The sequence below is a fragment of the Salmo trutta genome, chromosome 28 (genome assembly GCF_901001165.1).
Source record: "Salmo trutta chromosome 28, fSalTru1.1, whole genome shotgun sequence".
Taxonomy (NCBI): domain Eukaryota; kingdom Metazoa; phylum Chordata; class Actinopteri; order Salmoniformes; family Salmonidae; genus Salmo; species Salmo trutta.
In genome coordinates, this window is record NC_042984.1 from 7,849,130 (window position 1) to 7,876,685 (window position 27,556).

The following is a 27,556-nucleotide window of genomic DNA, read 5'->3' on the forward strand; positions in this document are numbered from 1 at the left end:
GAGGGTAGCTCTCAGGAACAGGGTTGGAGAGAGAACCTCCAGGAGGGTAGCTCTCAGGAACAGGGTTGGAGAGATGTATCCATTGTATATATTCACCACGGCAGCATCCCTCCCTCTGCTTATATAGCTATAGTCCTCTGTAAATTGTATATCCTCTCTGTAATCAGCCTATACTCTGTATGGTGTATATGTGGACTGTCTGTATTCTGTTTGTATTGTCTATTGCTGGCAGCACCTTCTCACTAAGGCAAATTCTGGACATGTGTAAATGCTTGGTGAATAAAGGTGATTCTGATTCAATGATGCCGCTGTACCTGTTTTTTTTGTCTTTTTAATCTGAGGTGGCAGTGGGAGTGGGTAGAAGGAACTCAAAGTAGAAGGTGAGGAAGAGGTAAAATGGGATGACAATAGAACCAGTTTGGAATTAGAATACAGAGGTTCTCCATGTCCCACAACTCTATTGGGTTTATCCCTTCTTTTGTGTCATCATTGCATCTGAAAGCCTAAAATGCTGGCGTCCCAGCCCTCAACTTTAATCAGAGTTTTAATTGTGGTATAGGCTGAAACTGGGCTGAGACTGGGCTGAAACTGGGCTGAAACTGTGCTGAGACATGGACAGAAACTTTGCTGAGACTGGGTTGAGACTGGGCTTAAACTGGGCTTAAACTGGGCTGAAACTGGGCTAAGACTGGGCTGAAACTGGGCTAAGACTGGGCTGAAACTGGGCTAAGACTGGGCTGAGACTGGGCTAAGACTGGGCTGAGACTGGGCTTAAACTGGGCTTAAACTGGGCTGAAACTGGGCTAAGACTGGGCTAAGACTGGGCTGAGACTGGGCTAAGACTGGGCTGAGACTGGGCTAAGACTGGGCTGAGACTGGGCTGAGACTGGGCTAAGACTGGGCTGAGACTGGGCTGAAACTGGGCTAAGACTGGGCTGAGACTGGGGAGTGCCTGTCTGGCTTTGAAACTCACTCTACTCTTGTTGTTCATGGTGGTTTGTATGAGCAGTTTTGGAATGGAGAGAGGAGGGAGGAAGAGGAGCTAGTTACCACGGCAGACTCTATGTGACGTTCCATAGGGTACTTTAAAATCGATCTACAACTCTAAATGACAGGCCGCAACTGCAATCAACCTGAATGTGGCCCAACCACACAGTAATCCACATAAATAAACAGTTGGATAATGAAAGTAGACCATTTCTGCTGGGAAATCGTTTCCCTCTTCTGCCTCTCCCCACACTCTCTCGTGTATTCTTGTAGGCTACACTTTCTATTTGGTCTTTAGAGTTTTGAAGGGGAAAGTAGCACAAACATTTTCACTAAGTGATGTGGGGATCTTTATATAACACAACAGCAGCAGCAGCAGCAGATGTTTGATGCAGACCACAGGAGGCTGTTGAGGGGAGGACGGCTCATAATAATGGCTGGAACGAAGCAAATGGAATGGCATCAAACACATGGAAACCATAAGTGTTATGTATTTCACTCTGTTCCAGCCATTACCACAAGCCCGTCCTCCTTGATTAAGGTGCCACCAACCTCCTGTGATACACAGACATAAACTACTTGTTTCTGTCTACACTCTTAGAAAGGAAAGAGTGCTATGTGACAACATCTGTCCCTGTAGGAAAACCCCTGAAAATAAGCTCCAGATAGAACCCTTTTCAGGTCACGTAGAACCCTCTTCAGCGCCAGATAGAACCCTTTTCAGGTCACATAGAACCCTCTTCAGCTCCAGATAGAACCCCTTTCAGGTCACATAGAACCCTCTTCAGCTCCAGATAGAACCCTTTTCAGGTCACGTAGAACCCTTTTCAGGTCAGATAGAACCCTCTTCAGCGCCAGATAGAACCCTTTTCAGGTCACATAGAACCCTCTTCAGCTCCAGATAGAACCCCTTTCAGGTCAGATAGAACCCTCTTCAGCTCCAGATTGAACCCTTTTCAGCTCCAGATAGAACCCTTTTCAGCTCCAGATAGAACCCTCTTCAGCTCCAAATAGAACCCTTTTCAGGTTCAGATAGAACCCTCTTCAGCTCCAGATAGAACCCTTTTCAGCTCCAGATAGAACCCTTTTCAGCTCCAGATAGAACCCCTTTGGGTTCCACATAGAACCTGTTAAATGAACCTTTTTTCAGAGGGTTCCCCCTTCAAGGACAAAATGAAAGTGTGATGTGAGTGACACTTTCCCTGGCCTCACCCATCGCCAGAACATGTCAGTCTCAAAGTTTATCAAAATCTAAAAGTTGTGCTGCGGGATAGATTTTTATTGTCCTCTTTCTAACTACAGGTATCAGAACATATGAAATGTTGAAGCCCTTTACTGAGACATTAATATCCTATAGTCATATATGTCTATGTTCCTGAAACAAATGTTTAGCATAAAGCGATTTGTGGAATGGAGGAAACTTCCAGATGTTTTCCAAACAGTTGCGGATTTCAATCTCCTGTCATTTATTTGTTTTTGAGACGTTTAATTGTTTTAATTAGAATAGCTTTGTGATTAAAAAAAAATCTGTTTTGATGTGATTTTATATACCCTTCCATTACCTTTTTAAGGTTTAAATGGCAAATGGTAGGTTGTGAACTTCTTCATCCACACTATAATCTCACTTTAAACTAATCCATAATATAATCTCACTTCATACTAATCCATAATATAATCTCACTTTAAACTAATCCATAATATAATCTCACTTTAAACTAATCCATAATATAATCTCACTTTAAACTAATCCATAATATAATCTCACTTTAAACTAATCCATAATATAATCTCACTTTAAACTAATCCATAATATAATCTCACTTTAAACTAATCCATAATATAATCTCACTTTAAACTAATCCATAATATAATCTCACTTCATACTAATCCATAATATAATCTCACTTTAAACTAATCCATAATATAATCTCACTTTAAACTAATCCATAATATAATCTCACTTTAAACTAATCCATAATATAATCTCACTTTAAACTAATACATAATATAATCTCACTTTAAACTAATCCATAATATAATCTCACTTTAAACTAATCCATAATATAATCTCACTTTAAACTAATCCATAATATAATCTCACTTTAAACTAATCCATAATATAATCTCACTTTAAACTAATCCATAATATAATCTCACTTTAAACTAATCCATAATATAATCTCACTTTAAACTAATCCATAATATAATCTCACTTTAAACTAATCCATAATATAATCTCACTTTAAACTAATCCATAATATAATCTCACTTTAAACTAATCCATAATATAATCTCACTTTAAACTAATCCATAATATAACCTCACTTTAAACTAATCCATAATATAACCTCACTTTAAACTAATCCATAATATAATCTCACTTTAAACTAATCCATAATATAATCTCATGTTGAAGTTGGTAAACCCCATTTACATTTTTTTATAAGAATCATGTATGACCTATACGTGTTTGATTATCAAATAAAATCCAAAATGATCATGGGGAATCTCTCAAATGAAGAAAAACTCAATAAATAACTGAATTGAAACATTGATTTTATGCTAATCAAAGTTATCATGCCCTTATGATATTGCAGTTGAATAAATCCACTGAATGACAGGGAATCAGAAACAGTTTAAGGTACATCCCAAAAAATTTAACTACAAATTGTATCCAAACAGTTGAAGCTGGATCCAAACTTTTCCCAATATTTCAGGTGACATGAACATATGAATAATAGTAGTACTGCAAACACTACATTCCCTGGAGCACTAGATGTCCAACCAGAGTACTTACTTCTTAATCTTCCTTCCCTTTAAAATATTCCCCTCAGTAAAACGTCAATTCTATAAAGACATGAGAAGGTATGAAGATTATGCTACGCTATTGACTTTCTACTAGTTGAAAGATTTTTTTTTAGAATAGGTTATTACCGGGTATGAGTAGGAAATAAGTATGAGATATTTGTTGTAAAAACACTTTTCTAGAAATTATTTAAATATTTCATCCAAACACATGTATATTTGCATGAATTAGGAATTAGTTTACAGCAGACTATGCATAACGCTGTGCGTTTACCTATATCAGCCACCAGCGTGGTTCATGACTACAAACTACACGTTTTAGTTGTTTTTTTTAAAGCTCAGAAATATTCAAAGATTAGTCAAAGTTATTTAAAGATGTTTAACAATATTTACTTCAAAAAATGTGAATAACAATTCGAAGCCCTATCAACACTAAAGTTCAACATAAACCTATTTCTGAAACCCCAGACCATTCGGTGTCCAACTAGCCTACCTGTTGTTTTTATCAGTTCATATGATGACTAGTTTTCTTGATACGTTCCATTTGTCTTTGTTACAAAACATTCCCATATATTATCTTACTATTCATATCAGTGAGCAGTGTTGCAACAGGTCGGTTAATATGGTTCGGAGGTATTTCCTTAGTATGCTACCAACAAAAACGTGTGCCCCCCCCCCCCCCCCCCCCCCCCCACTCCATTGAACACGCCGAAAGGCTTATTTAAGACTCTTGCTCCCCACCCCCTACACTTTCTCATACACAAACACTTCCATCCGCGGTTTGGAAGCGTATGGAAGCGATGGGGAGGGGGTTGGGGTGACGAGGAAACGGGTTGATACGCCCTGGAAGTAATTCTTTCGCCCAAAAACACAAGGTGAAACTGGACCACCAGAGCATCGCATTCGGACGTGGGACCCACGCTCCGCATTCCACAGCTGGTGGCGTTTGTGTGAAAAGCTGAATTTGTTGTACTATCTGTGTGGATGATATTTTGTAACAGTTTAAGTCCCCTAAAATGGAGAGTAATAGATGTGTTCATACGTAGAAACATCTTTCATAATTTTGCTACTCAATTTAGTAGGATGTTTTATGGTGTGCATGCACAGTTAATTAATGAGAGGTAATTCCATAGTTGTAAACATTTTAGTAAGCTTCTCTTACCATTTAAAACATGAAAATTATATTTCGAAGAGTCACCTATAAAATGACATGAGTTATGAATAATTACACAAACTTGAAACTCTATATATATTTCGAAATGATTCGTTCAGTATTATAAAACCCAAACATAAACGAATAAACAGACCAATATTAATAAAGTAATGAGTGAGATTACTTGCAAAGCACAGGTTATCAGTGAAACATAGGCTACCTATAGGCCTATAAACTTGCCTCTCAATATAATCAATGTAAAATTGTTGATTAAGCAATATTGTACAAATATATGAGATTGCTGTTTTGACGTAAATAAACATTTTATTCAATAAACATGCCTCAATTATCGTTTTCATCAACAAACAATGCCAAATCAATAGGCTATAATAAAATGTATATCGAAAATAACATTAATATTCTTCAAATATATAGTAGACATGTTGATCAGAATAATATATAGACTATAATGATTGTGTATGTGAAAATGTAATATAAATGTTTATTTATCTTACTTTGTTTACCTTTTTATTGATGTGTTACATTAAGTCTGTCTAAAGTTGAAATACCTCCGTTAGTTATGTATTCTGATAGGATAGACTGCAGTGGAATCAGTTCTGTATTGCCATGAGCGTTAGTGTGAGGACGTCAGTGTAACACAGAGTAAACCGCTTGTCCCTCTGGGGGTAAAAAAAAAGTTGGTGAAAGTGGCCTGACGTCACATTCCCACAATGCTCGCGCCCCATAACTCGCTGCAGCCTGAGAGCGAGACAGAGACACAGTCAGGCCCCGAATATAGAAACATTATAGAACATTTTAGAAACAAATGATCAAACAACAGATCGAGGGAAGAAAGACGGTGAAAAGTGGCGTGGGGTCTCTCCCACCGTACGTTTGCGAATAGTCGGCGATGGAATATTACCGGGGTTCCATGAGAAATTGACTAATGCGGCGCTGGAAACTTTTTGGTGGGTAACTGCTCGTTTTTTTGTTGTTGTAAGATCTCATAATGTAAGCTGCACGTTCTGATGTGTGCATGTTTAAAATAAAAATAAGATGTAGATTATTACAGCAACTTTCTTCAATGATTATCGATAGATTGATGTTCACGACATTTCAATGATCAGTGATATGTTGTAGTTCTGCAGTCGGACAAGGTTTAATTTAGCTTATTTTGTAGAAGTATGTCAGCATCGGGGTATTTAAATCTTAATTACGCGATCGTTTCTTCGCTGTTACACATTTAAATCATTGAAGTTGTAAACATTATGCATTGTGTTAAAGATGGCTTTGGCAATGATGATTGATGTTCGGTGCGAGTTTTCTACGAATTGCAGAATTTTTAATAATTTCCGAATGTTTATCATGGTGAACATGCTACTGCAGAAGAGCGAGGGAGATAGAAGAAGGGACGTCCCTGTTGTATTTGAAATAGTAAACTACTCCGGTTATATTTTTTTTAAAGTAGGTCTGCCTACTACACATGTGACATTCAATGTTTACATGCACCATATCTTAATGCATGGAAGTTGTTGCTTGATTTCCAGGCGTTCAAAATCATCATCACACCATAGAAGTGTGACTATTTGAGTGTTTTCCTTCGACAGTTCTTCCATACTGTAATGGCTTGTGTCATGTGTTTGTCGCTGATCGAACTTTTCGGGCGGATTGAGGGGCTATGCGACTTTTGCGTCTCGTGTCTGTCTGTCTGTCTGTCTGTGTGTGTGTGTGTGTGCCTCGTAATGGTTAAATAACACTATAGCAAGCCCTTAGAAGGGGGCAAGGTCATGTTATGGATGCGGGAGGGAGCTCGGCTCATTTCATATGCACTGATACACTTTTGTTGTTGAACTTTGTAATTTCGTTTCAAACTGTTTTGTCAAACAACATTTGGCTCTAAGAAAACAGATTCTGAGAAGCAACATGTGATTCTGTTGTCTGCACTGGCTGATCTCAATTATTATCTTTAATAATATTTTAGGCATGGGCCTAATTTTGTATTTTGAAGTGTTTAGCTTATTTTCATGTTTTGATGTAGTCTACCTTATACTGGAAACACTTATCTCCCTCACTAGCTTTAAGCACCAGCTGTCAGAGCAGCTCACAGATCTCTGCACCTGTACATAGCCCATCTTTAATTGAGCCCAAACTACTACCTTTTCCCCTACTGTATTTATTTATTTTGCTCCTTTGCACCATATTATTTATATTTTAACTTTTAACTTTCTTCAAACTACAAATCTACCATTCCAGTGTTTTTCTTGCCATACTTTATTTACTTTGCCACCATGGCATTTTTTTGCCTTTACCTCCCTTATCTCACATCATTTGCTCACATTGTATATAGTCTTATTTTTTTTCTACTGCATCATTGATTGTATGTTGTTTTACTCCATGTGTAACTCTGTGTTTTTGTATGTTGTCGAACTGCTTTGCTTTATCTTGGCCAGGTCGCAATTGTAAATGAGAACTTGTTCTCAACTTGCCTACCTGGTTAAATAAAGGTGAAATAAAATAAAATAAATAAAAAATACACGTAGAACGAAGACTTCCAGTGGAGATAGTGATGTCAAGGATCCACATCGTAGCCTAATAGTACGTGCATCAGGCCGACATTGTAACAACAGAGGACTTGTGTGTGCTGATACGGGCTGTATAATTAATCATTATTAATTGTACCAAACCCACATTGCAACGTTACTCCCACTATTGCAACAGGACGGAGCCTGAAACATTGAGCAACACGTCAAAACACCTGTGACGCAGTGGCTGTCGGGAGGCTGCAATGGACTTTTAGTAGTTTCGATCATTGCAAGTTTTACGTCACTAGCCTATTATAGCCTCCTCGGCTATCAGTGCTATTGCTAACTACTTATTTGAATGTTCGACGACGTACAGGCTATGCTTTCCGTGTGAAAGTATGGCTACTTGGCGTAAAGTAGGCCTGTAGATACAACGTTGCTTCATTTGGCAACAATGTTGCAAGATAAATAAACAATATGAGTCCCCACCGCCTATAGATACTGTAGGCTACATTTATGCATAGTTGTCTAGGCTTGGCTACCTAATAATCACCACGAAATCTTGTGAGGCAACACATAGACTACTCGCCGTTATGGCAGGTCTGACAGGAGCATGTTCCCTCCAGCCACATAATAAGGAAAAGGAAGATGAGAACGTCGATGCTTTTTGTTTTGGACAATTGCAGTGCAAGTTGAGACTCTAATGTTGATGTTTGTTCTTTTCCTCATTATTTCTGAGTGAGATTTAGGTCAAACTAAAGTTAAATAAAAACTTGATGCATGTGTAGGCTCCAAAGTCATATATCTGGAATAAATAGGTAGTGGATATTGCCTACTTCTGAAATAGTGGTAACTCCACAACAAATTTTTATTTTCAATATTCATTGAAACTTCTCAAAACAAACCTTTGACTAGGAAAATTTAAGATATATATATTTTTTAATGTAAACATTTCAAAGTTAAACAGTTTTAGAAGTATGTTCTTTGTGGAAAAGACAGTCTGAATTACAAATAACCTAGTAATATCACATTAAACTTGACTAAATATATTTATTTTTCCTCATCCTTGTTTTTGTAGATAAAGATAACTAACTTACGTTGGATAAACATTTTGATAAACGTTGGATAAACATTTTGAATACTCTTGAAAAACTTTTGAAATACTTATACAACATGGTTTGATTACCTGATACATGAGCTTAGCCTGTGTGGTGGGAAGCCAACACGCTACATGTTTGCCTTTGATAGAGAAATGTTTTTGTGTGTGGTGGAGGGAGGTCCCCTCGCTTCCTCTGGAAATGTCCCACAATCCCCTTCACCTCTGTGGGTAGGAGGCTGATTTCCATGAGAAAAGAGCATCAGTTAGGTTAATGGGAAGGACAGCTCTCAGGGAGAACACATGGTAGTTAATAACCAGAGAAGAACAGGAACAGCTCTGATCCTATCTTTGTATTTCTTCACCTTCTGGGGAGCACAGAGGAGTGGCGAGGCCGGTGGGGACAGTGGATTCGTGTAACAATGGATGTTAGCATCAAGGCGGCAACAAGATTGTTCTATTTTGTTATTTTCTCAAGAAAGCATGAGAAAAACAGGCAGATTGGGAGCCTGAGAACTGCCGCGGATCATGGGCATCAGAGGAAGTCTGTCTCTTAAAGTGTGTGTATCACAGGAGGTTGGTGGCACCTTAATTGGGGAGGACGAGCTCGTGGTAATGACTGGCGCAGAATCAGTGGAACGGTATCAAATACATCAAACCCATGGTTTCCATGGCTTCCATGTGTTTGATGCCATTCCATTTGCTCCGTTCCAGACATTATTATGAGCCGTTTTCCCCGCAGAACCCTCGTGTGTGTGTGCTCGCGCGCGCGCGCGCGTGTGTGTGTGTGTGTGCGCGTGTGCGCGTCAACCGAGAAGGGAATAATTATTTATTTGAGTTATATGATGTAATGTTTCACACACAGTAGCCCTGCTGACTGTTTAACCTTGTGGTTGTTGTGGTCACTCCAACTCAGAGAGATGACATCAGAGCCAAGTTCACAGGGCTAATAGCACTCCCAAATCATCCTCATCGCAGCTGAACAGTCCAGCACCATAGAGATACGTAGATAACTCTTCCAAAGGTTGGCTAAGTGGTGATTCACCACACACACAAAAGCTGTTCTGTTTATTTGATGAACGTAGTTATCAATTAAACGAAGCAATGGAATTTCACTTATATCTATGGTTTGGTTAAAGTGTGACATGTTTTTAATGTTTGGATATCATCATTTTATTTTCCTAAAGACTTTCTCACCCCCTTTTTTGTTTTCTGTCAGTTTTGTTTTGAATTCTGTTCAATACTTATTATTTATCATTTTCATTATGGGTATATATATTTATATATATCGGTATGAAGATCTACCTGTATGCAAAATCTAAATGAGGATTATTGCCATGAACCAATTTTCTAAAACCTCGTTGAGAATTGAAGGAAAACTGACTGGATCATGTTTTGAAGGCAGCAACAGCATTCATTCTGAAAACATTTTAACAACTTGTTTTCACCAATGAATGCTGTTGCTCGCATGCAAACACACACACACACATACGCACACACATATGACACACACATTCATGTAGATCCATTCAGAGTGATAGACGTTGCTCTGGGCCGTTACACATTCTGATGGCCCATGCAGTGTGCAGGTCTGTAGTAGTAGGAGGATGCTAAATGCAGTGTGCAGGTCTGTACTAGGAGGAGGAGGATGCTAAATGCAGTGTGCAGGTCTGTAGTAGTAGGAGGATGCTAAATGCAGTGTGCAGGTCTGTAGTAAGAGGAGGATGCTAAATGCAGTGTGCAGGTCTGTAGTAGTAGGAGGATGCTAAATGCAGTGTGCAGGTCTGTAGTAGTAGGAGGATGCTAAATGCAGTGTGCAGGTCTGTAGTAGTAGGAGGATGCTAAATGCAGTGTGCAGGTCTGTAGTAGTAGGAGGATGCTAAATGCAGTGTGCAGGTCTGTAGTAGTAGGAGGATGCTAAATGCAGTGTGCAGGTCTGTAGTAGGAGGAGGATGCTAAATGCAGTGTGCAGGTCTGTAGTAGTAGGAGGATGCTAAATGCAGTGTGCAGGTCTGTAGTAGTAGGAGGATGCTAAATGCAGTGTGCAGGTCTGTAGTAGGAGGAGGAGGATGCTAAATGCAGTGTGCAGGTCTGTAGTAGGAGGAGGATGCTAAATGCAGTGTGCAGGTCTGTAGTAGTAGGAGGATGCTAAATGCAGTGTGCAGGTCTGTAGTAGTAGGAGGATGCTAAATGCAGTGTGCAGGTCTGTAGTAGGAGGAGGAGGATGCTAAATGCAGTGTGCAGGTCTGTACTAGGAGGAGGAGGATGCTAAATGCAGTGTGCAGGTCTGTAGTAGGAGGAGGATGCTAAATGCAGTGTGCAGGTCTGTAGTAGGAGGAGGAGGATGCTAAATGCAGTGTGCAGGTCTGTACTAGGAGGAGGAGGATGCTAAATGCAGTGTGCAGGTCTGTAGTAGGAGGAGGAGGATGCTAAATGCAGTGTGCAGGTCTGTAGGAGGAGGAGGATGCTAAATGCAGTGTGCAGGTCTGTACTAGGAGGAGGAGGATGCTAAATGCAGTGTGCAGGTCTGTAGTAGTAGGAGGAGGATGCTAAATGCAGTGTGCAGGTCTGTAGTAGTAGGAGGATGCTAAATGCAGTGTGCAGGTCTGTAGTAGTAGGAGGATGCTAAATGCAGTGTGCAGGTCTGTAGTAGTAGGAGGATGCTAAATGCAGTGTGCAGGTCTGTAGTAGGAGGAGGAGGATGCTAAATGCAGTGTGCAGGTCTGTACTAGGAGGAGGAGGATGCTAAATGCAGTGTGCAGGTCTGTAGTAGGAGGAGGATGCTAAATGCAGTGTGCAGGTCTGTAGTAGGAGGAGGAGGATGCTAAATGCAGTGTGCAGGTCTGTACTAGGAGGAGGAGGATGCTAAATGCAGTGTGCAGGTCTGTAGTAGGAGGAGGAGGATGCTAAATGCAGTGTGCAGGTCTGTAGGAGGAGGAGGATGCTAAATGCAGTGTGCAGGTCTGTACTAGGAGGAGGAGGATGCTAAATGCAGTGTGCAGGTCTGTAGTAGTAGGAGGAGGATGCTAAATGCAGTGTGCAGGTCTGTAGTAGTAGGAGGATGCTAAATGCAGTGTGCAGGTCTGTAGTAGTAGGAGGATGCTAAATGCAGTGTGCAGGTCTGTAGTAGGAGGAGGAGGATGCTAAATGCAGTGTGCAGGTCTGGAGTAGTAGGAGGATGCTAAATGCAGTGTGCAGGTCTGTAGTAGTAGGAGGATGCTAAATGCAGTGTGCAGGTCTGTACTAGGAGGAGGAGGATGCTAAATGCAGTGTGCAGGTCTGTAGTAGGAGGAGGATGCTAAATGCAGTGGGCAGGTCTGTAGTAGGAGGAGGATGCTAAATGCAGTGTGCAGGTCTGTAGTAGGAGGAGGAGGATGCTAAATGCAGTGTGCAGGTCTGTAGTAGGAGGAGGATGCTAAATGCAGTGTGCAGGTCTGTAGTAGTAGGAGGATGCTAAATGCAGTGTGCAGGTCTGTAGTAGTAGGAGGATGCTAAATGCAGTGTGCAGGTCTGTAGTAGTAGGAGGAGGATGCTAAATGCAGTGTGCAGGTCTGTAGTAGTAGGAGGAGGATGCTAAATGCAGTGTGCAGGTCTGTAGTAGTAGGAGGATGCTAAATGCAGTGTGCAGGTCTGTAGTAGGAGGAGGAGGATGCTAAATGCAGTGTGCAGGTCTGTAGTAGGAGGAGGAGGATGCTAAATGCAGTGTGCAGGTCTGTAGTAGGAGGAGGAGGATGCTAAATGCAGTGTGCAGGTCTGTAGTAGGAGGAGGAGGATGCTAAATGCAGTGTGCAGGTCTGTAGTAGGAGGATGATGCTAAATGCTTGAACCACATACTACCACTTTTCCTTCTGGATTTATTTCTGGGAAGAGCGGAGCAGCCCTTGCTTTTCAGGACCTAGTTCCATCCATCACGAAGCACCACTTACACCTCTCCCTCTCTCTCTCTCTGTCCTCCATCCATGTCATCCAAAGACTGGGGCTACACCCCTCCTTTCCCTCTGTCTCTCTCTCTCCCCCCTCTCTGTCTCTCTCTGTCCTTCATCCATCTCATCCAAAGACTGGGGCTACACCCCTCAGGGCTACTTCCTCTATGGTGTCTGTTCTAGATTTATTGCCTGTCTTTTCTCTCTGCAGTAAACACATTGTTTAGTTTTTGGGACTTCGCTGTCAGTTCATTGTCTTTGACATATGACATATGGTTTCAACCTCAAAACATACTGGGACATCTCATGGTTCTTTCCAAACAGAATAATGATGAGATCAGTTGACATACAACTGCTATCTGAGGGCCCAGTTTGGTGAAAGATTAAGCTGATGTACAGGAGAATCGAAGACTGGAGGAACATGTATATATAGATAGACATATGTCAAGGTATCTATTACAAATGGAGAACTTTTCCCCCTGAAGTGAAATGCATCGATTCGTTTTTTTAAATTCCTGATGTGATTACTACTCAGCGAAAAGACCAAGTCAGAGGCTAAATATAAAGGTCAGGTTAAATGGCTCACGCCAATGTTTTGCAATATCTTTGTTCACAAACTACTGCCTGTGGAAACACTCACACTCTGAAAACTTTGACCTGTGACGTGAGCCTACCTGGCAGTTGTATAATGTTTTACAGTACCCAAAGGGATTCTGTGGGAAATATATTTACTGTGTAAGAACTGCAAAGTACGTTCCGTTGCGTTGAGCCTCATCCACGAACCTCACTCTGGAGGGAGTTAGTGCCTTGAGACAGATTGACAGTTTATGTATCCTGAACTCCACTAAGAAAAACCTCACCTCGGATCATTCGCTACCATTGTTTCTAAAGATGCTAAGTTTAGGTAAGTGGCAGGAGAACATGTAGGTTTGCATTAAAGGGTTTGGAAATAATGAAAATAAGATATACCTAAACGTGGGTCATATCCCTGCCTAAGGAGGCAGTTATTCATCTTAGCCCTGTAATGCCTTAAATATGCACCGATCCAGTTATGCCATCTTATGTGCCAGTGAATCAGAGGGGATCAGAGGGGAACCGAGAGGAACTGTAGTAATGAGAGGATCAGAGGGGAACTGTAGTACTGAGAGGATCAGAGGGGAACTGTAGTACTGAGAAGATCAGAGAGGATCAGAGGGGAACTGTAGTACTGAGAGGATCAGAGGGGAACTGTAGTACTGAGAGGATCAGAGGGGAACTGTAGTACTGAGAGGATCAGAGGGGAACTGTAGTACTGAGAGGATCAGAGGGGAACTGTAGTACTGAGAAGATCAGAGGGGAACTGAGAGGAACTGTAGTACTGAGAGGATCAGAGGGGAACTGTAGTACTGAGAGGATCAGAGGGGAACTGTAGTACTGAGAGGATCAGAGGGGAACTGTAGTACTGAGAAGATCAGAGGGGAACTGTAGTACTGAGAGGATCAGAGAGGAACTGTAGTACTGAGAGGATCAGAGAGGAACTGAGAGGAACTGTAGTACTGAGAGGATCAGAGGGGAACTGAGAGGAACTGTAGTACTGAGAGGATCAGAGAGGAACTGTAGTACTGAGAGGATCAGAGAGGAACTGTAGTACTGAGAAGATCAGAGGGGAACTGAGAGGAACTGTAGTACTGAGAGGATCAGAGGGGAACTGAGAGGAACTGTAGTACTGAGAGGATCAGAGAGGAACTGTAGTACTGAGAGGATCAGAGAGGAACTGAGAGGAACTGTAGTACTGAGAGGATCAGAGGGGAACTGAGAGGAACTGTAGTACTGAGAGGATCAGAGGGGAACTGAGAGGAACTGTAGTACTGAGAGGATCAGAGGGGAACTGAGAGGAACTGTAGTACTGAGAGGATCAGAGGGGAACTGAGAGGAACTGTAGTACTGAGAGGATCAGAGGGGAACTGAGAGGAACTGTAGGACTGAGAGGATCAGAGAGGAACTTAGAGGAACTGTAGTACTGAGAGGATCAGAGAGGAACTGTAGTACTGAGAGGATCAGAGAGGAACTGTAGCACTGAGAGGATCAGAGGGGAACTGAGAGGAACTGTAGTACTGAGAGGATCAGAGGGGAACTGAGAGGAACTGTAGTACTGAGAGGATCAGAGGGGAACTGAGAGGAACTGTAGTACTGAGAGGATCAGAGGGGAACTGAGAGGAACTGTAGTACTGAGAGGATCAGAGAGGAACTGTAGTACTGAGAGGATCAGAGGGGAACTGTAGTACTGAGAGGATCAGAGAGGAACTGAGAGGAACTGTAGTACTGAGAGGATCAGAGAGGAACTGAGAGGAACTGTAGTACTGAGAGGATCAGAGGGGAACTGTACAGTCGTGGCCAAAAGTTTGAGAATGACACAAATATTAATTTTCACAAAGTATGCTGCCTCAGTTTGTATGATGGCAATTTGCATATACTCCAGAATGTTATGAAGAGTGATCAGATGAATTGCAATTAATTGCAAAGTCCCTCTTTGCCGTGCAAATGAACTGAATCCCGAAAAAAACATTTCCACTGCATTTCAGCCCTGCCACAAAAGGACCAGCTGACATCATGTCAGTGATTCTCTCATTAACACAGGTGTGACTGTTGATGAGGACAAGGCTGGAGATCACTCTGTCATGCTGATTGAGTTTGAATAACAGACTGGAAGCTTCAAAAGGAGGGTGGTGCTTGGAATCATTGTTCTTCCTCTGTCAACCATGGTTACCTGCAAGGAAACACGTGTCGTCATCATTGCTTTGCACTAAAAGGGCTTCACAGGCAAGGATATTGCTGCCAGTAAGATTGCACCTAAATCAACCATTTATTGGATCATCAAGAACTTCAAGGAGAGTGGATCAATTGTTGTGAAGAAGGCTTCAGGGCGTCCAAGAAAGTCCAGCAAGCACCAAGACCGTCTCCTAAAGTTGATTCAGCTGCGGGATCGGGGCACCACCAGTACAGAGCTTGCTCAGGAATGGCAGCAGGCAGGTGTGTGCATCTGCACGCACAGTGAGGCGAAGACTTTTGGAGAATGGCCTGCTGTCAATAAGGGCAGCAAAGAAGCCACTTCTCTCCAGGAAAAACATCAGGGATAGATTGATATTCTGCAAAAGTTACAGGGATTGGACTGCTGAGGACTGGGGTAAAGTCATTTTCTCTGATGAATCCCCTTTCCAATTGTTTGGGGCATCCGGAAAAAAACTTGTCCTGAGAAGACCAGGTGAGCGCTACCATCAGTCCTGTGTCATGCCAACAGTAAAGCATCCTGAGACCATTTATGTGTGGGGTTGCTTCTCAGCCAAGGGAGTGGGCTCACTCACAATTTTGCCTAAGAACACAGCCATGAATAAAGAATGGTACCAACACATCCTCCAAGAGCAACTTCTCCCAACCATCCAGAAACAGTTTGGTGACGAACAATGCTTTTTCCAGCATGATGGAGCACCTTGCCATAAGGCAAAAGTGATAACTAAGTGGCTCGGGGAACAAAACATCGATATTTTGGGTCCATGGCCAGGAAACTCTCCAGACTTTACTCCATTGAGAATTTGTGGTCAATCCTCAAGAGGCGGGTGGACAAACAAAAACCCACAAATTCTGACAAACTCCAAGCATTGATTATGCAAGAATGGGCTGCCATCAGTCAGGATGTGGCCCAGAAGTTAATTGACAGCATGCGGATTGCAGAGGTCTTGAAAAAGAAGGGTCAACACTGCAAATATTGACTCTTTGCATCAACTTCATGTAATTGTCAATAAAAGCCTTTAACACATGAAATGCTTTGAATTATACTTCAGTATTCCATAGTAACATCTGACAAAAATAGCTAAAGACACTGAAGCAGCAAACTTTGTGGAAATTAATATTTGTGTCATTCTCAACTTTTGGCCACGACTGTAGTACTGAGGATCAGAGGACTGTAGTACTGAGAGTAATGCCTGATTCACACTCGGAGCAGAACACAGTCAGACACCCTGTCTGGTGACACGTTACCCCTTCCTTCTTCTCAAGTGATTTTTAACAACCCCTCCACAACCCCGCCCTGCTCCACAACCCCGCCCTGCTCCACAACCCCGCCCTGCTCCACAACCCCGCCCTGCTCCACAACTCCGCCATGCTCCACAACCCCTGCCCTGCTCCACAACCCCGCCCTGCTCCACAACCCCGCCCTGCTCCACAACCCCGCCCTGCTCCACAACCCCCGCCCTGTTCCACAACCCCCGCCCTGTTCCACAACCCCGCCCTGCTCCACAACCCCCGCCCTGCTCCACAACCCCGCCCTGCTCCACAACCCCGCCCTGCTCCACAACTCCGCCCTGCTCCACAACCCCGCCCTGCTCCACAACCCCCGCCCTGGTCCACAACCCCGCCCTGCTCCACAACTCCGCCCTGCTCCACAACCCCGCCCTGCTCCACAACTCCGCCCTGCTCCACAACCCCGCCCTGCTCCACAACTCCGCCCTGCTCCACAACTCCGCCCTGCTCCACAACCCCGCCCCGCCCTGCTCCACAACCCCAACCCCTAAATAATTATGCCAACGAAAGCATCTCTCCCTCCTTCGATGACAAGAAAGCATCTCTCCCTCCTTCGATGACAAGAAAGCATCTCTCCCTCCTTCGATGACAAGAAAGCATCTCTCCCTCCTTCGACGACAAGAAAGCATCTCTCCCTCCTTCGATGACAAGAAAGCATCTCTCCCTCCTTCGATGACAAGAAAGCATCTCTCCCTCCTTAGACGACAAGAAAGCATCTCTCCCTCCTTAGACGACAAGAAAGCATCTCTCCCTATTAGAAAGAAGTAGAAAAACATGAAGTTGAGACAGTGTTAAATGATTCCCACTTTTCTGGTAACATTCAAAGCTCAATATTTGGCCAAAAAGTTTGAGAGGGTGGTGAAGGTAAGGATGCATACATTGAGAGATGAGGGAATATGAACATTGAACATTGGGTTTGTAAATGTGGAGAGAACTTCATTAGGACAGTAGAGTGTATGGGAGGGGAAAGTCCATCAGGTACCGCAGCTTTGCTCTGTGTCTAGGTGAATGTGCTCTGTTCATTCAAGACCAAGTTGAGTACAATTCAGTTTCTGATCTGAAGTCTGTCTGAACATGTCATCGTTTTAACCGCAATACATTCACATAGTAAATGAACCTTCGTTAATCAGTGGTTCATAGTTAAAACAGTTTTTCTATAACTGAGAGAGGAAATAAATAAAGCTCTGCATGCAGTGACGCTGCTAACTCAGCCTAGCGCTCTTTTGGACCAGGAGTCCTGATTGGCTGCTTTATTTCAGCCTAGCGCCCTTTTGGACCAGGAGTCCTGATTGGCTGCTTTATTTCTTCTCTTTATCTCCTGTCCTCTATTCATCTCTCGTTTGTTACCTTTCTCTGACATCCTCCCACCTCTCTGACATCCTCCCACCTCTCTGATATCCTCCCACCTCTCTGACATCCTCCCACCTCTCTGACATCCTCCCACCTCTCTGACATCCTCCCACCTCACTGACATCCTCCCACCTCTCTGACATCCTCCCACTTCTCTGACATCCTCCCACTTCTCTGACATCCTCCCACCTCTCTGACATCCTCCCACCTCTCTGACATCCTCCCACCTCTCTGACATCCTCCCACCTCTCTGACATCCTCCCACCTCTCTGACATCCTCCCACCTCTCTGACATCCTCCCACCTCTCTGACATACTCCCACTTCTCTGACATCCTCCCACCTCTCTGACATCCTCCCACCTCTCTGACATCCTCCCACCTCTCTGACATCCTCCCACCTCTCCTCCCACCTCTCTGACATCCTCCCACCTCTCTGACATCCTCCCACTTCTCTGACATCCTCCCACCTCTCTGACATCCTCCCACCTCTCTGACATCCTCCCACCTCTCTGACATCCTCCCACCTCTCTGACATCCTCCCACTTCTCTGACATCCTCCCACCTCTCTGACATCCTCCCACTTCTCTGACATCCTCCCACCTCTCTGACAGCCTCCCACTTCTCTGACATCCTCCCACCTCTCTGATATCCTCCCACCTCTCTGACATCCTCCCACCTCTCTGACATCCTCCCACCTCTCTGACATCCTCCCACCTCTCTGACATCCTCCCACCTCTCCTCCCACCCTCCCACTTCTCTGACATCCTCCCACCTCTCTGACATCCTCCCACCTCTCTGACATCCTCCCACCTCTCTGACATCCTCCCACTTCTCTGATATCCTCCCACCTCTCTGACATCCTCCCACCTCTCTGACATCCTCCCACTTCTCTGACATCCTCCCACCTCTCTGACAGCCTCCCACTTCTCTGACATCCTCCCACCTCTCTGATATCCTCCCACCTCTCTGACATCCTCCCACCTCTCTGACATCCTCCCACCTCTCTGACATCCTCCCACCTCTCTGACATCCTCCCACCTCTCTGACAGCCTCCCACTTCTCTGACATCCTCCCACCTCTCTGACATCCTCCCACCTCTCTGACATCCTCCCACCTCTCTGACATCCTCCCACTTCTCTGACATCCTCCCACCTCTCTGACATCCTCCCACCTCTCTGACATCCTCCCACCTCTCTCTCCTCCTCCTACCTCTCTGACATCCTCCCTCTCTCTCCCCCCATAATACGGCAATACTACCCCATTCACACATAGATACCGTACCCTTCATGAACACGTGGTTGACTGCATGTTGTCACATTTCTTCCTCTTCCTCTCTCTTCCTCTCCTCAAAGTCTTGGATGACAACAACACAAAAAAATGAAAGTTGAGTGACAACTTTGAGTCCCTTTTCTGTGTCCCCTCCAGCTTTAGTGTGAACTTTTTGAGTTTGATTGAAGGTCCCCTTTCTCTGGTGCCTGGTGTGAAAGCTGTCCTAATTGAATGATAAAGTGCCCCCTGAGATGGAGTCCAGTGAACAGGCAACAATGCCCAGCCTGTGTGTGGTAGAGGGATTTTGGTTCACATCCAGCCTTTGCCTCTCTACTCCGAGAGAGGGCCTATTATACAGCTCTCTGCTGGACTAGGTCACGTGACCGCATCTCTCTCTCGCTCGCTCTCTCTCTCTCTCTCTCTCTCTCTCCCCCCTCTCTGTACTGTGTCCTCCCCTTCCCCAGTGTGGGCTGGCCAATCGCGGACCAGTGGGTCCTCTTCACACTGGCCATGTGGTTGAATGGCCTCATTTTGCCAGCGAGTGACTTTCTGCACATATCTCTGTGCTCACCGCCTCCGCTGCCTGCTGAACGCCACAGTGACAGGGGGGGGAACAGATCTGTATCCAGGCGTGTTCAGCTCATAGAGATACAACCGCCAGAGAGTTTCTGCAGAAACTCACCAGCTCAAAATATCCTAAATGAACATACACATTCATGTCTTTATCTATGGTAGAATGTCCTACAGTATAGATGGACGTGACTTTGAAGAGGATGAGAGCTTTTGAGAGAGACAGTTGGAACTTCATACGTCTATGCCGACTTTGACTGTTTTGCTGTTGTGTTGTTGGGCTGCATTCCCTTAGCCTAGAGCTGGTTTCTCTATCTGCGTACAAATGGAATTAAATTTGTCGTATCAGTTTAGTTATTTTTGTCCATATTCACCAAAACAGGAGATACTTCAATATGTAAATATACTTTGATCTTGCCTAAACACCAAACTGTGACTAGAGAGAGATGTTTATTTAATGCTCTTCTGTTTAGCACCTCGGTCCAACTATTGAAGTACAGTACTTGCCAGTTTGCTCTGTGTTTTTGTGGAGAAACACTACAAAAGTATGTGGACACCCTTTCAAATGAGTGGATTTGACTATTTCAGCCACATCCGTTGCTGACAGTTGTATAAAATCGAGCACACAGCCATGCAATCTCCATAGACAAACATTGACAGTAGAATGGCCCGAACTGAAGAGCTCAGGGACTTTCAATGTGGCACCATCATAGGATGCCACCTTTCCAACAAGTCAGTTTGTCAAATTTCTGCCCTGCTAGAGCTGCCCCGGTCAACTGTAAGTCAAATCAAATAAAATTGTATTGGTCACATACACATGTTTAGCAGATGTTATTGCGGGTGTAACAAAATGCTATTGTTTCTAGCTCCAACAGTGCAGTAATATCTAACAAGTAATATCTAACATTTCACAACAATATACACAATACACACAAATGTAAAGGAATGGAATTAAGAATATATAAATATTTGGATGAGCAACATTTTAGAATACAGTATATACATATGAGATGAGTAATGCAAAATATGTCAACATTATTAGTGACTAGTGTTCCATTATTAAAGTGACCAGTGATTCCAAGCCTATGTATATAGGGCAGCAGCCTCTAAGGTGCAGGCTTACGTAACCGGGTAGAAGCCTGCTAGTGACGGCTACTTAACAATCTGATGGCCTTGAGATAGAAGCTGTTTTTCAGTCTCTCTGTCCCAGATTTGATGCACCTGTACTGACCTTGCCTTCTGGATGATAATGGGGTGAACAGGCAGTGGCTCGGGTGGTTGTTGTCCTTGATAATCTTTTTGGCCTTCCTGTGACATCGGATGCTGTAGGTGTCCTGGAGGGAAGGTAGTTTACCCCCAGTGATGCGTTGGGCAGACCGCACCACCCTCTGGAGAGCTGTTATTGTGAAATGGAAACGTCTAGGAGAAACAACGGTTCCGCCGCGAAGTGGTAGGCCACACAAGCTCACAGAACGGGATCGCTGAAGTGCGTAATGCCTCTGGAAGCAACGTCAGCACAAGCACTGTTCACCAGGAGCTTTATGAAATGGGTTTCCATGGCCGAGGAGACGCACACAAGCCTAAGATCACCATGTGCGATGCCAAGCGTCGGCTGGAGTGATGTAAAGCTCGCTGCCATTGGACTGGAGCAGTGGATACGTGTTCTCTGGAGTGATGAATCACGCTTCACCATCTGGCATTCTGACGGACGAATCTGGGTGTTTGGCGGATGCCAGGAGAACGCTACCTGCCCCAATGCATAGTGCCAACTGTCAAGTTTGGTGGAGGATGGAATAATGGTCTAGGGCTGTTTTCCATGGTTCAGGTTAGGTCCCTTAATTCCAGTGCAGGGAAATCTTAACGCTACAGCATACATTGACATTCTAGACAATTCTGTGCTTTCAACTTTATGGCAACAGTTTGGGGAAGTTCCTCTACTGTTTCAGCATGACAATGCCCCTGTGCACAAAGTGAGGTCCATAGAGAAATGGTTTGTTGAGATCGGTGTAGAAGAACTTGACTGGCCTGCACAGAGCCCTGACCTCAACCCCATCGAACACCTTTGGTCTGATTTGGAACGCCGAATGCGAGCCAGGCCTAATCGCCCAACATCAATGCCCGAGATCACTAATGCTCTTGTGGCTGAATGGAAGCAAGTCCCCACAGCAATGTTCCAACATCTAGTGGAAAGCCTTCATAGAAGAGTGGAGGCTGTTATATCAGCAAAGGGGGGGGGACCAAGTCCAAATTAATTCCCATGATTTTGGGATGATGTGTTCAAGGAGCAGGTGTCCACATACCTTTGGCCATGTAGTTTAAGTGACCGGTTGATCTCCCATAAGCCTCAGCTAGATGGCAGCACGCTCACCACTGTGGTGGATGAAGATTCCAAATTAGTCAAACCTTCATTGGTATTTGTTATTTGTTAAGTGAACTGATCAGTCGTAGCGTTTCCTAAATGATTGTTATGTAATGAATAGTATGGAATGGAATTAATCAATCTTTTGTACCTTTTTATGGTAATTACTGCAAACCATATATGTATGTTTAGGGGAAAGTGACAAAGAGATGTACTGTAAACTGAAGCTCATCTGGCATTGACCTCTGGTACTGAGACGGGCAATCTGTTAACTATTTTACCCCTCATCTGAAACCTGAGTAGTCCAGGGTTCAAGCATACCCTCCTTACACACACACACACACACACACACACACACACACACACACACACACACACACACACACACACACACACACACACACACACACACACACCAGTTGTACTTGCAGTGTACTGGAGGTAGTGAGGTGGAAGGCCAGTCATTCTAATGAGAGTGTGTTTTTTATATCTGGGGAGGAGAAGAACGAGGAAAGAGGAGGAAAGTGTTAATGAATGACTACTGAACAGGGAGTCCCCCGGAACTAATTCTCTCCTTTCTCTCTTTCTTTCTCTCTCTCCCTTCTCCTTTCTCTCTCTCTCCCTTCTCCTTTCTCTCTCTCTCTCCCTTCTCTCTTTCTTTCTCTCTCTCCCTTCTCCTTTCTCTCTCTCTCCCTTCTCCTTTCTCTTTCTCTCCCTTCTCCTTTCTCTCTCTCTCCCTTCTCCTTTCTCTTTCTCTCCCTTCTCCTTTCTCTCTCTCTCTCCCTTCTCTCTTTCTTTCTTTCTCTCTCTCCCTTCTCCTTTCTCTTTCTCTCCCTTCTCCTTTCTCTCTCTCTCTCTCCCTTCTCTCTTTCTTTCTCTCTCTCCCTTCTCCTTTCTCTTTCTCTCCCTTCTCCTTTCTCTCTCTCTCTCCCTTCTCTCTTTCTTTCTCTCTCTCCCTTCTCCTTTCTCTCTCTCCCCCTTCTCCTTTCTCTCTCTCCCTTCTCTCTTTCTTTCTCTCTCTCCCTTCTCTCTTTCTTTCTCTCTCTCCCTTCTCCTTTCTTTCTCTCTCTCTCCCTTCTCCTTTCTTTCTCTCTCTCTCCCTTCTCCTTTCTCTCCCTTTCTCTCTCCTTTTGCTTTCTCTTTCTCTCTCCTTTCTCTTATTCTCCTCTTTTTCTCTCCCTCCTCGCTCTCTCTCTCTCCCTTCTTTCATTTTTTTTCTCTCTCTCTCCCTTCTTTCCTTTCTCTCTCCTTTCTCTTTCCCGTCCTACACATTTTGCGTTTTCCCCTCTTGGCAACTCTCTCAAACATGCCAATCCTCTCATGATACTGAAGAGAAATTCACCTGTAGAGTTAGTCCCGTTGCCATCACTCGATGATGCAGGGGGGATAGCCTGCCTCTGCTATTCCTTATGGAAGAATGGCCACTAACCTGCTCAATAGAGGTATCACCTCTCCCCATGTCTATATCCTCTGATCTGGTTTCCAATATCTCTAGCCCTGATACAAAGACTCATCTATGTCCTGCGACTGACCAGTGAGCCAGCTGCACGTCACAGTACACACACATGGTTCAGTAACAGCCAGAGGAACCTACAGGACCAGAAGGGTGTACTACAAAGCACGATCAATGAGTTTAACTTCAATGAACTACCAGAAATAACTATCCATTAAGGAAGTTCAGCTTAGATAAGTGTTTTTGGTTGTTGACTTAGGCTTGAATACAAAAATATAGTATTATTTCAGAACATTTAGGGAAGTTGGCTCGCTAACTCATTGATCCTGCTTTGTAGGCACCAGGGATTTAACAATGAGAAGTCTCAATTCTCTCTTTCAGTTTCACTATTGCTGACTCCGTCTTGCTCTTGCTTAGATAAACATACACAAAGGGCATTAGGGAGTCTGAACCCAATCCCCTCATAAACTCCCTTTCTGTGGTACTCTCCCCTTTCTCGCCCACTCTTCGCTCTTCTCTCTCGCTCCTTGCTCCTCTCTCTCTCACTCTCTCTCTCTCTCTCTCTCTCTCTCTCTCTCGCTATTTCTCTCCCCCCTCTCTTTCCTCTCCTTTCATGTTTGTCATCCTCTCTGTCATATCTCTGGCAGAGCCTGTAGCCTCTGATTCAGAAAGTGATTTCGTTTTTAAAATTCAGGGAATGCAAGCTGCCCAGTGCCCATTTTCAAGGTCCTATTTATGCAAGAATTATTATAGATATTTTTTTTTCTCCACCTTTTTGCCCCTCCCCCGCACATATTTAAAAAGTAGAAGGAAATGACTTGAAACAGCAAACAAAAATCTGGGAAATTAGGAGTTGATTGACAGGAGCAAGGAGAAAGCTCTCCATTGAAACCTGTAGATTTCTGTAAACAAAGCCTGGTGAACAAGGCCTGTTGTTTTAAGCATAGCTGACGTTGCCAAACTTAGATTGTTTGTTGCTGACCCCGTATGAAAAAGAGAGCGCGAGTGGTGGGGAAACAAAAGTGTGAAAGTCCCAGCGCCCGGCGGCCTGTTGCCGTGGTTGTGGATATGTTAGCTCTCAGACAAAAACACAATCCTGTTTTTCTGTGGGCTAGTCTCCTCAACTAGTTGTTTCAAATGAAAAAATGTCAGTTTGTTGATAACACTTTGCCTTAGGTTACCAGTTATGCAGGGTTTGTAAGTAAGCTAATGAATTAGGCTACTTTGCTTTGGACTAACAGAGGGACAGCAGGTGGACTAGCGGTTGCTAGTTCGAATCACCGAGCCGACAAGGTGAAAAATCCTTGAGCAAAGTAGTTAACCCCCCAACAACATCAGCTCTCTCAGGCACCCGATGTGGCAGCCCCTCACACCCCTCCCATTCAGAGGGCTTGAGCTAAGGTACCCAGTGTGGCAGCCCCTCGCACCCCTCCCATTCAGAGGGCTTGAGCTAAGGTACCCAATGTGGCAGCCCCTCGCACCCCTCCCATTCAGAGGGCTTGAGCTAAGGTACCCAGTGTGGCAGCCCCTCACACCCCTCCCATTCAGAGGGCTTGAGCTAATAGCCGGAAGTCAAGTTTCGGTTGGACCTTGTGTGTAACTGATAATAAAAATAAATGTTATGTGTCACCCCCCCTCCCCCAACAACAACAACAACAACAAATCCCCCCCAGAACAATGTAGATGATCATTAGGAATCACAACGTCATTGGGTATCTTGGATTGACCAATCAGCACACCCCGCCACAAATATAGACTGTTATTGTCATTGGAACCCGGCTGACGGGTTGGCTAAACACTTATTTTATTATTGATTATTGATTGATCGGAGGCTTTATGCCCAGTATTGTCCACCATATCATGTCAAAATAGTCAGGATCATACATGGATTTGTTGATGTGTACCTTTTCATCCTTTTAATCCTTTAAAATGCACAGTTATTATATGGCCATCTTGTATCTGGACAAGCAATCATACAGTCTGAACCATCAGTTCATAGATGTTTAGAAATACTGACCGCTCACTTTATAAACTGATAAAAATAGACAATTACCAAACCTGAATTATTTTTTTTTAGATAATTTGTCCTTGAGATACAGTAATGTGTAGATCTACCCTTCTGAGATTTCTGTTATAACAACAGTAATGAGTGACAGAACGCTTCCTGTGTTCTTACAGTATCTGATATACAGTACCAGTCAAAAGTTTGGACACACCTACTCATATTTTCTTTATTTTTACTATTTTCTACATTGTAGAATAATAGTGAAGACATCAAAACTATGAAATAACACATATGGAATCATGTAGTAACCAAAAAAGTGTTATACAAATCAAAATATATTTAATATTTCAGATTCTTCAAAGTAGCCAGTTTTTTCCTTGATTACAGCTTTGCACACTCTTGGCATTCTCTCAACCAGCTTCATGAGTTAGTCACCTGGAATGCATTTCAATTACAGGTGTGCCTTGTTAAAAGTTAATTTGTGGAATTTATTTTCTTCTTAATGCGTTTGAGCCAGTCAGTTGTGTTGTGACAAGGTAGGGGTGGTATACAGAAGATAGCCCTATTTGGTAAAATACCAAGTCCATATTTTTTTATTTTATTTTATTTCACCTTATATATGGCAAGAACAGCTCAAATAAGGAAAGAGAAACGACAGTCCATCAATACCTTAAGACATGAAGGTCAGTCAATCCGGAAAAAGTTCAAGAACTTTGAAAGTTCCTTCAAGTGCAGTCGCAAAATCCATCAAGCACTATGATGAAACTGGCTCTCATGAGGACCGCCACAAGAAAGGAAGACCCAGAGTTACCTCTGCTGCAGAGGATACGTTCATTAGAGTTAACTGCACCTCAGATTGCAGCCCAAATAAATGCTTCATAGAGTGCAAGTAACAGACACATCTCAACATTGACTGTTCAGAGGAGACTGTGTGAATCAGGCCTTCATGGTCTAATTACTGCAAAGAAACCACTACTAAAAGACACCAATAAGAAGAGGAGACTTGTTTGTGCCAAGAAGCACGAGCAATGGACATTAGACCGGTGGAAATCTGACCTTTGGTCTGATGAGTCCAAAGTGGAGATTTTTGGTTCCAACTGCCATGTCTTTGTGAGAAGCAGAGTAGGTGAACAGATGATCTCCGCATGTGTGGTTCCCACCGTGAAGCATGGAGGAGGAGGTGTGATGGTGTGGGGTGCTTTGCTGGTGACACTGTCTGTGATTTTATTTAGAATTCCAGGCACACTTAACCAGCATGGCTACCACAGCATTCTGCAGCGATATGCCGTCCCATCTGGTTTGCGCTTAGTGGGACTATTATTTTGTTTTTCAACAGGACAATGACCCAACACAGCTCCAGGCTGTGTAAGGGCTATTTGACCAAGAAGGAGAGTGATGGAGTACTGCATCAGATGACCTGGCCTCCACAATCACCCGACCTCAACCCAATTGAGATGGTTGGGATGAGTTGGACTGCAGAGTGAAGGAAAAACAGCCAACAAGTGCTCAGCATATGTGGGAATTCTTTCAAGACTGTTGGAAAAGCATTCCAGGTGAAGCTGGTTGAGAGAATGCCAAGAGTGTGCAAAGCTGACATCAAGGCAAAGGGTGGCTACTTTGAAAAATCGAAAATATATTTTTTGGTTACTACATGATTCCATATGTGTTATTTCATAGTTTTGATGTCTTCACTATTATTCTACATTGTATAAAATAGTAAAAATTAAGAAACCCTTGAATGAGTAGATGTGTCCAAACTTTTGACTGGTACTGTATATATTATTGTTCACTTTTTGCGTAAAGCTTTGCTGTTGATTACTGCATTCAGTTTAGGATGCTCATTTTGGCAGGTCCTAATAATGTCTGTTTATTTGGGATCTGAAAGTGAAGATGTTTGTAAGTTATATCTGAGCATACTCCATGACCAAGTGTTAAGGAAACACACACAAGTGTGGAGGTAGGGAGGGAGAGGTAGAGAGGGAGAGGTAGGGAGGTGTTTCCCATGCCA

The 27,556-nt window shown here is 43.5% G+C and overlaps 1 protein-coding gene across 3 annotated transcripts in view; it reads left to right on the forward strand.

Annotated features, from left to right (window-relative positions):
- Positions 1 to 5,647: 5,647 nt before the first annotated feature.
- The window catches only part of LOC115165366 (zinc finger protein PLAGL2), a 41,041-nt gene continuing 19,132 nt past the window's right edge, over positions 5,648 to 27,556 (forward strand). For all 3 annotated transcript variants that reach the window (XM_029718446.1, XM_029718447.1, XM_029718448.1), the window contains exon 1: positions 5,648 to 5,913. The gene's annotated coding sequence lies outside the window, so the exon portion shown is untranslated. The remainder of the gene's footprint in view (positions 5,914 to 27,556) is intronic.